The sequence below is a fragment of the Coffea eugenioides genome, chromosome 8 (assembly GCF_003713205.1).
Source record: "Coffea eugenioides isolate CCC68of chromosome 8, Ceug_1.0, whole genome shotgun sequence".
Classification (NCBI taxonomy): Eukaryota; Viridiplantae; Streptophyta; class Magnoliopsida; order Gentianales; family Rubiaceae; genus Coffea; species Coffea eugenioides.
In genome coordinates this window covers 19352194-19359870 of record NC_040042.1, presented here as the reverse complement: position 1 = coordinate 19359870, position 7677 = coordinate 19352194, and positions in this window count along the sequence as shown.

Genomic DNA, 7677 nt, shown 5'->3' with positions numbered 1-7677 from the left:
TAAATATGGAGGAAATTAGTTGGTCAACAATTCATGAATGACCGCCACTTGTCGCGAGGTGATTAACTCTCAAATTGTTTTCTTTTCCTTTGTTTTTTTGGTCAAAATTTTCGGCCAACCTTAGCTGAGTATTGGGGGGGGATATTTTGCACAAATATCAATAATATTTTATGGTAGGAAAGTGGTGGTCAAGTGGTGTGTTCCATCGGTAGTGAACGATACCCGTCGGTTCGAGCCGATTTTCCTTAAATCGCGTATATTAGGGTCTTAACTTATAATTTACTAACTTATTATTATCACTTCTAATCATACACTTAATATCATCTAAAACTCACTCTTAATCATCAAATTTGATACACACTCCGTACCGAATAGTCACACTACGAAAAGGCGTAAAAACTCTAATTTATCTTAACAATGAAGAAAAAGAAAACCCTTGTTTCTATGATTATTTGTAGCTATTAGGGAAGTGAATGTGTATTACAATTATTGTAAAGTAATAAATTTCAAATTAAAGGGAATTTTAAGAAAAATATAAGGAATTTTACGAGTCGTCACAGGAAAACCTTATGGCGGATCACTTATCGCGATTAGAATACATCCCTAACAATGATCAAGTTTCAATTAAGGAGAATTTTTTGGACGAATTTGTTCTTGCACTTATCAACTCTCCCTGGTATGTGGAGTTTGCTAATTTTTTGGTAAGTAGATTAATTCCTAGTGGTTTTAATTTTCACCAAAGGAAGAAATTTTTGCATAATGCTAAAAGCTATTTCTAGGAGGAACCACTGCTCTATAAGCATTGTACTGATGGTATGGTATACATTTATTCATAAATAGTTCAGGGTATTTTCTTGTGTGTCCTTCTCTACCTCCCAAGTCTCATCATTAGCCAAACTCTTAGCCAGAAAATGGAAAACATGAATCGTACCTTAGTGGTCTAAGGCATACACTCTGGCTGGCTCTCTGGGTTGATCCCCTCCTACATTCGGTTGTTTAGGGCTTGATTTGCAAGTCGACTGAGCATCACTAATTAGGGGGCAATTGGCGATATGATGCTCAGTACATCCACACCTTAAGCACTTGCGAGACACCTCTTGCTTGTCCCCTTCCACCTAGGGCTCCCCTTGCAGTAACTTCCTTAGGTGTCCTCGAAATTTGCTCACCACCATCTCCTCGACCCATCTTAGAGGGTGGCATACCTAGATCACATTGTTCCTGCCCTTGACTTCCACTAGGCGCACCTCTCCTTTTTGCATGAAAAACCCTTACTTGTGCCCTGGCAATTTCTATTCTCTGGGCTTTCTCCAGAACCTCCGTAAAAGTATTAATTTGTGTCGCCACCAAGGCCTCCTGTATTTGTGACGCCCCCACTTCTCCCAGGGGCGAACCCAAGGGTATCCGCGGGACGCCTGCCCAACTCTCGCCAGGACAAGGTACAAATTCAATTCAAACTTAAAATCTAATACTAACAATAAAATCGAAATAAAAGTACAAAGTCATTTCCATACGTAAATATTCAATCTTACATCACAATTTCAAACTTACAATTACTTTTCCCAAAATATACAACTTTCAAAAGTTGTCTAAACAATTGCATTCAAAATTCTAATCAAATGAGCCATCAAGTAAGCTTCTTCATAATTCCTTCCATTTCAGCTCCTGTTAAGGAAAACAAATCTAACGGGGTGAGCGGATACTCGTGAGGCCAAGAAAACATGCAAGACACGTAGTTCAATAACAATAGCACTTACACAATAATGGAAACTATAACATTCGAGTAGTTCACAATTTATAATAAACACACTTGAGTAGGGTACAGGAGTAGGATGCAGGAGCTCTCAGGGGTTAATTTTTCAATTGATTTGTCCCAGGTTCAATTCAATACATTCTTGTGATGACACCCCGTCACCTGGATAAGTAATTAAATTCGTAGCACTTCGCTTATTCCATTTATGTTTCTGAGACGACTCGAGAGGTACCTTCCACCAAATTAGTGTGGTACTTGCTATCGTTCAGGGGTTTAGGGTACTAAGACGATTCGAGAGGTACCTCCCACCCGAATCGGTGTGGTACTTACTATTGTTCAGTTTATAGTTCTGAGATGATTCGAGAGGTACCTCCCACCCGAATCGGTGTGGTACTTACTATCGTTCAGAAATCGATGAGACATCGCTCTAATCGACTAAGAATGCTTTGTGGTTCTGAGACGATTCGAGAGGTACCTCCCACCCGAATCGGTGTGGTACTTACTATCGTTCAGAGGTCGATGAGACATTGCTCCAATCGACTTATGCAGCCATACCATATTTTCCCAAGTCAAGTCATGTCAGGTCAAGCAATTCAAGTCAGGTCAAGCGATTCAATTTAGGTCAAACACGAGTCATTTATTTCAAATGAGAACGAGTATGGTAAGGTACACACTCGACTCCATTTCCAAAATTTCAAGTCATTGATATCAAGTAAGCACGTATCAAGTTCACAGGATTTCAACTATTCATGCACTAATAATAATCGAGCACGTAATATCCATATACAATTGTCAATCATATTCATTCATATATTAAGTATCACGTAGTTACACGAGAAAGAGGACGAGGGCGATAAAGTACACCCTCGCCTTGGTAAGTTTACGTATCATGTATAACACTCGTACGACTAATATCTCAATCACATAAGCATTTAACATACACTTGACACTCACCAAGTAAACAAGAAGAAAAGTCGCTTGAAGTTCAAGTGTCCACCGTGGGATCCTCTTGAAGGTCCTCGCACGAGCCTGAGTAATTAATAATGATTCATCACTCATAAACCACAATTATCGAAGAAGATTGCACTAGTGCACAACCTAAGGAAATCTCATGAAAATGAACCCCAATTATTCATAAATCGAAGCTCAAAGATGGGGTTTTAAAACACAAGAGCAATCGAGTTTTCATCTTTGAAATTAGGTATAAAACGTTCAAGTAATTTCGAAGGAATAAGGAGAATTCGAAAAGCTCCATTTCCTTAAGATTCGGAAATTTCAGTTTTGATACGAGATCTTTGAAAAATCGTATCTCACTCTTTACAAGTCCAAAATTGGAAAACTTGATACCATTGGAATTCTGTTCCAAAGTACTAAAAGTTCCTAGAATACACTTTTCCATTATTCCAAACGGAAAGTATTCAAAAATTAGCTCAAAGTTGTTGTTTTGGGCATTGAAGACGGGTTTAGGTTGGTTTTTGGCCAACTTTGAAAATTCGGCAAAATTCACACAGTACAAACCAGCCTCTAAAATTTGTAACTCAATTAGTGTTGTAAACAAGGTTTAAAACACAACAAGCGGATCAAGAATCGGAGTTTTGAGCACCAAGATATGGTAGCTCACAGTTACTAGAATTTTCTTGTTAAACAAGGGTTTTCCCAACTCAACTCATGAATTTTGAAAGTTTAGTTGTACAGCGAAACGGACTCGGAATGGTGCCAAATTTAGCAGTATAATACTACCATATAGGGACTATTTCTCTGTAAAATTTCATAGAAAAATACATACAGAAATATAGTTAACGAAACCACTAGAGCTCCAAGGAGTTCCAAGGCAAATCTGCCTTGGACTTCCGTTTTGCCGTTTTCAAGCATTTGGCCAAGGAAAATCCCTCAAACATGGTTCATTAGTGTAGACAAGGTCTAATATTCATCCAAGATGTGTTTGGTAGGTGGTTTACACCAAGAATTTCGAATAACAAGTCCCAAACCAAGATTAGTTAAGGATCAGTCCAAAATGAAGAATTCCATCACTGAGTCAGTTTCAAACTTTGGTCACAAATCACTCAATTCAACTTGGAATTGAGCATGGTTGGTGGAGTTGGAAAAAAAATTCATAAAGCTACAATTTCTTAGAAGAAGCCATTTTCAAAATCCGTTCATAACTAGCCCGCATTTGAGCATCAAGTTGTAGTTCATGTTCTGCCCTGTGGTGAACCAACGAAACAGGACAGCAATTTTTAAACGAATGGTTTGGTTCACTCAAGTGGAACTAGGATGTGAATTTTATACCAATAGAAAGCTGGGGATGTCTAGTTTCCAGTGCCACAAACGGTACTCGATTCTGACATCGGAGCAACAAGTTATGGCCAAAACAAGAAGACTGTCTGGGTAATCCGGGAACAAATTTCCAGTTTTCTAACCTTTCGAAATTTCAACATTTGAGTGACCAAATCAAGTTATTTTTCAGTGAAACTTTTTACACAACCAATATAACATGTAAAAAACATAAACAAGCCATTAGAACCTCAAAATTTTGTACAAAAGTGGTCGGACAAGGCAGGGGTAAAATGGTCACTTTTACTCCAAGCACCTCTTTTGATTTTCTACCAACAATACAACATTAATCCACTAATTTAAGCACTAAACCACCATTAATTTCATCATCAATTATCAAATCAGTCCATATATCTAAGGTGGGAGTTCATAGAGCCTACACAACAATTTTTCAACATATCCAAGCTACCCATATGCATGCATGCTCTTAAATGTGCATTACTACTCTCATAAAACAAGAATTTAAGAGTTGATCGTTACTTACTCGCTTTGATGTTCAAGACAGAAATTTCGGCTCTCCTTAGCTCAAGAAAACCCACTGATTGTAGCTCCTTTTCTTAGCTAGATGTAATCTCCAAGTGTTGAGCTATGTGTGGTCAAATTTTGGTAGGATTTGGTGACGTTTTGTTGAAGAAATGAAGATGAAAAATGGAAAAATTTGAGTTGTTTCTTTGCTTCCCTTGGCCGGCTGTTCTTGGAGTGAGGAGAGAGAGTGGTTTGATCAAAAGTAGCTTCCAAGAGAAGCTTTAATGTGTGGTCCACAATTGTCCAAAAGTCAACTCTTCTTCGCGCGTATACGCGCGTGTTTTGTGCTCGATTTCTCTCTAATTTGTTTCACTAGTGCACTAAACCTCCAATACACTTATATTCATATAAATGTTATTCACTCTTAATTATCCCAAAATAAGGGTCTAAAGTCCCTCAATTAAATCGCGCGTGTGAAAATGCGTATTTCCAATTTAAGCGCGATAACGCTTAACTTTCAAGAAATTCTTATAACGATTGTATTACTAACTAATACTTGAGCACTTAAACATAAAAATACCTAATTTGAGACTAATGTACAAGTCTCCAATTTTCAAACTTATTGTATCCTCGAATCAATTATTTACTCCAATTGCGTATTCACTATTTTCACTTAACGGGTTTCGAGAAATTAACTTTTGAAACGAGTCACTTTAAAAATATAACTAAGCTATAGATCCCTCTAATTAGGTCTAAAAAGGTAGAAAATAATAATCGGAGCATTTGGCCAAATAAATAATTAAATGAGCTAGAATTTGGAGTTTAAAATAGATAAATTTTGCGAATCTTTACAGTATTTCCACATTTAGTCCCTGTACAAACCTCATTTGCTCTGTAGCTATTAATTCGGGAGCAAACTTGGATAGTTTAGTGAACTGAGTCTCATACTCAGATACACTTAGGGTTCCCTGACGGAATTTAATAAAATCATCCTCCCTCTTCTCCTGAAACTATCGGGAAACACTTCTCATTAAACTCCCTTACAAAGTTCAACCAGGTCCATGCAGTCCCCTCTCTCTCCCATTTAGTCGAATTACGTTTCACCAGACTCTAGCTGGTCCCTCAAACTAAAATACAGTGAAATTCACCTGCCTATCCTCCGTATAGTTTAAAGCAGCGAAAACATTAATCATTGTCTCTAACCACCTCTCAGTTACCTCAGGATCCAGTCCTCCAAGAAACTTAGGAGGAGAAAACTTTTGGAATCTCTCTAAAGCCCTATCTTGCCCCATTTCGAATCCCTGAGTTGATTAACAGGGGCTTCACCCTGCTGCTCTACCAGTCGAGCAAGTATATTGGTCATTTGCTGAATTGCCGTTGCTACCTGGTCCTCCCTTTCAGCTCGGGGTCCAGGTTGTGGCTCAACCGTTTCACCCCTCTCCTCTCTCAGTTCCCGTACTGGTTCTTGTGCCTGTCTAGCCCCACAACCATAGCTAGAACCGCGTCCTCGGGTAGTTCCACGTTCTTGACTTCGCCTACCCTCCATATCTCTTTTGGAAATAGCCTATATAAGTATAAACAAAATAAAGTCGCTATAAAGTTCGATAAAAGCATTTTTAAATCATAAAATAATAGAACACATTGAAAATAACATACTTTCTTTATATACATATCATAGCAATTCACATATCCTATGGCACATTAACCCTAGGTATTGCTCAAGTACCACATTTAATCAAAAATTAAAAAAGTACAACCAAGTACGTACACTTGAATACTAAGGGTCTCAACTTTCACTAATATCTTCAATATCTCCCAAGTCCAAACTATTCGCATTATCCCGCGCCTTGGATTTTACCATCTAAACTTATCCTAATATTACTCGGGATATCAACTTATCATAAAGGGATCACTCTTTGGTATTCGGGTACAAGAATCCGAAAATATAATAATTCACTACTCGAGCTGGCCAGTCTCAAGAGAAAATCAACCACTTTTGAGATTCCTACCCAACATACATATCTAATATCTCAAACAATGGACATTTGCTCCACACTTAACAAGCCAATCCCCACTGTCCGAGAACCCTCTCCCGACACGAGCTCGATAAGAGCTCTGATACCATCTGTGACGACCCCACCTCGCCCTAGGACGTACCCCAAGGTTTAGCAGACCGCCTACCGAACTCTCGCCAGGACTCACTCACTCACTTCAAATAAAATAGGTTACAACCTCACGAGTAAAGGAAATAACAGTTCTCAAACTTGGAACGTATAAACACATTCATTTCTATTTCAATAATCCATACAATCCCAAATATATCAAAAGATATGAGTTCTAGAAACATTCGGCCCTAATTGAGCACTAGCGCGAGTACAATCGCAAATTTCAAAAACTAGACTATGCTAGCCTGTACCAGTCTTACGCCCTTGCTCGTACCCCCTGTAAGGAAAATAAATTTAACGGAATAGGGTGAGCTAAAGCTCAATAAGGTTCCAAATAGCAAGTTGACCAGTATTCAAAGTGCGAGTATCAAAGTAGCAAAGTAGCGAGTATAACAAGTTCATAAAAGTGAGCTATAACACTTCAAATAGCAAATCTCAAAATGAGCGAGGATACAATTCTTTTTTTCTAAAAGAAACAATAACACTACGAATAACAATCAAAGTATAAGGATACAAAAAACTCTCAGGAGCCAAATTCCCGTTGGTTCACCAGAGCTTGATCAAGTAGTAGTTGACACTCCGTCAACTTTCAAGTAAAGTAACCAATCCAGCAATGCTTCACTTAACACCAACCCGTCCACCATTCAACCCCCTTACCGGGCCCGAACACTAACTAAACACTGGTGGAAATACTCGAGCATATCGATTAGTCGAGGAGGTATCACTCCACTCGACAAAACAAGAGACCCATGGTTCGTTATCTAATCGACCAAGCCCTTGCCGGCTAGACTCGATTAACTAGCCAGTGGGGTTTGGGTTCCCAAGTAGTCAACATAGTCGATGACCAATCGACTTAGTTAAGAGAAAAAGTATGGAGACGGGAATGAGAGGCACCTCTCACTCGGATAGAGTGTGGTACATACTGCCGGTCAGCACTTACAACTCAAGCACAAGTGCAAATAC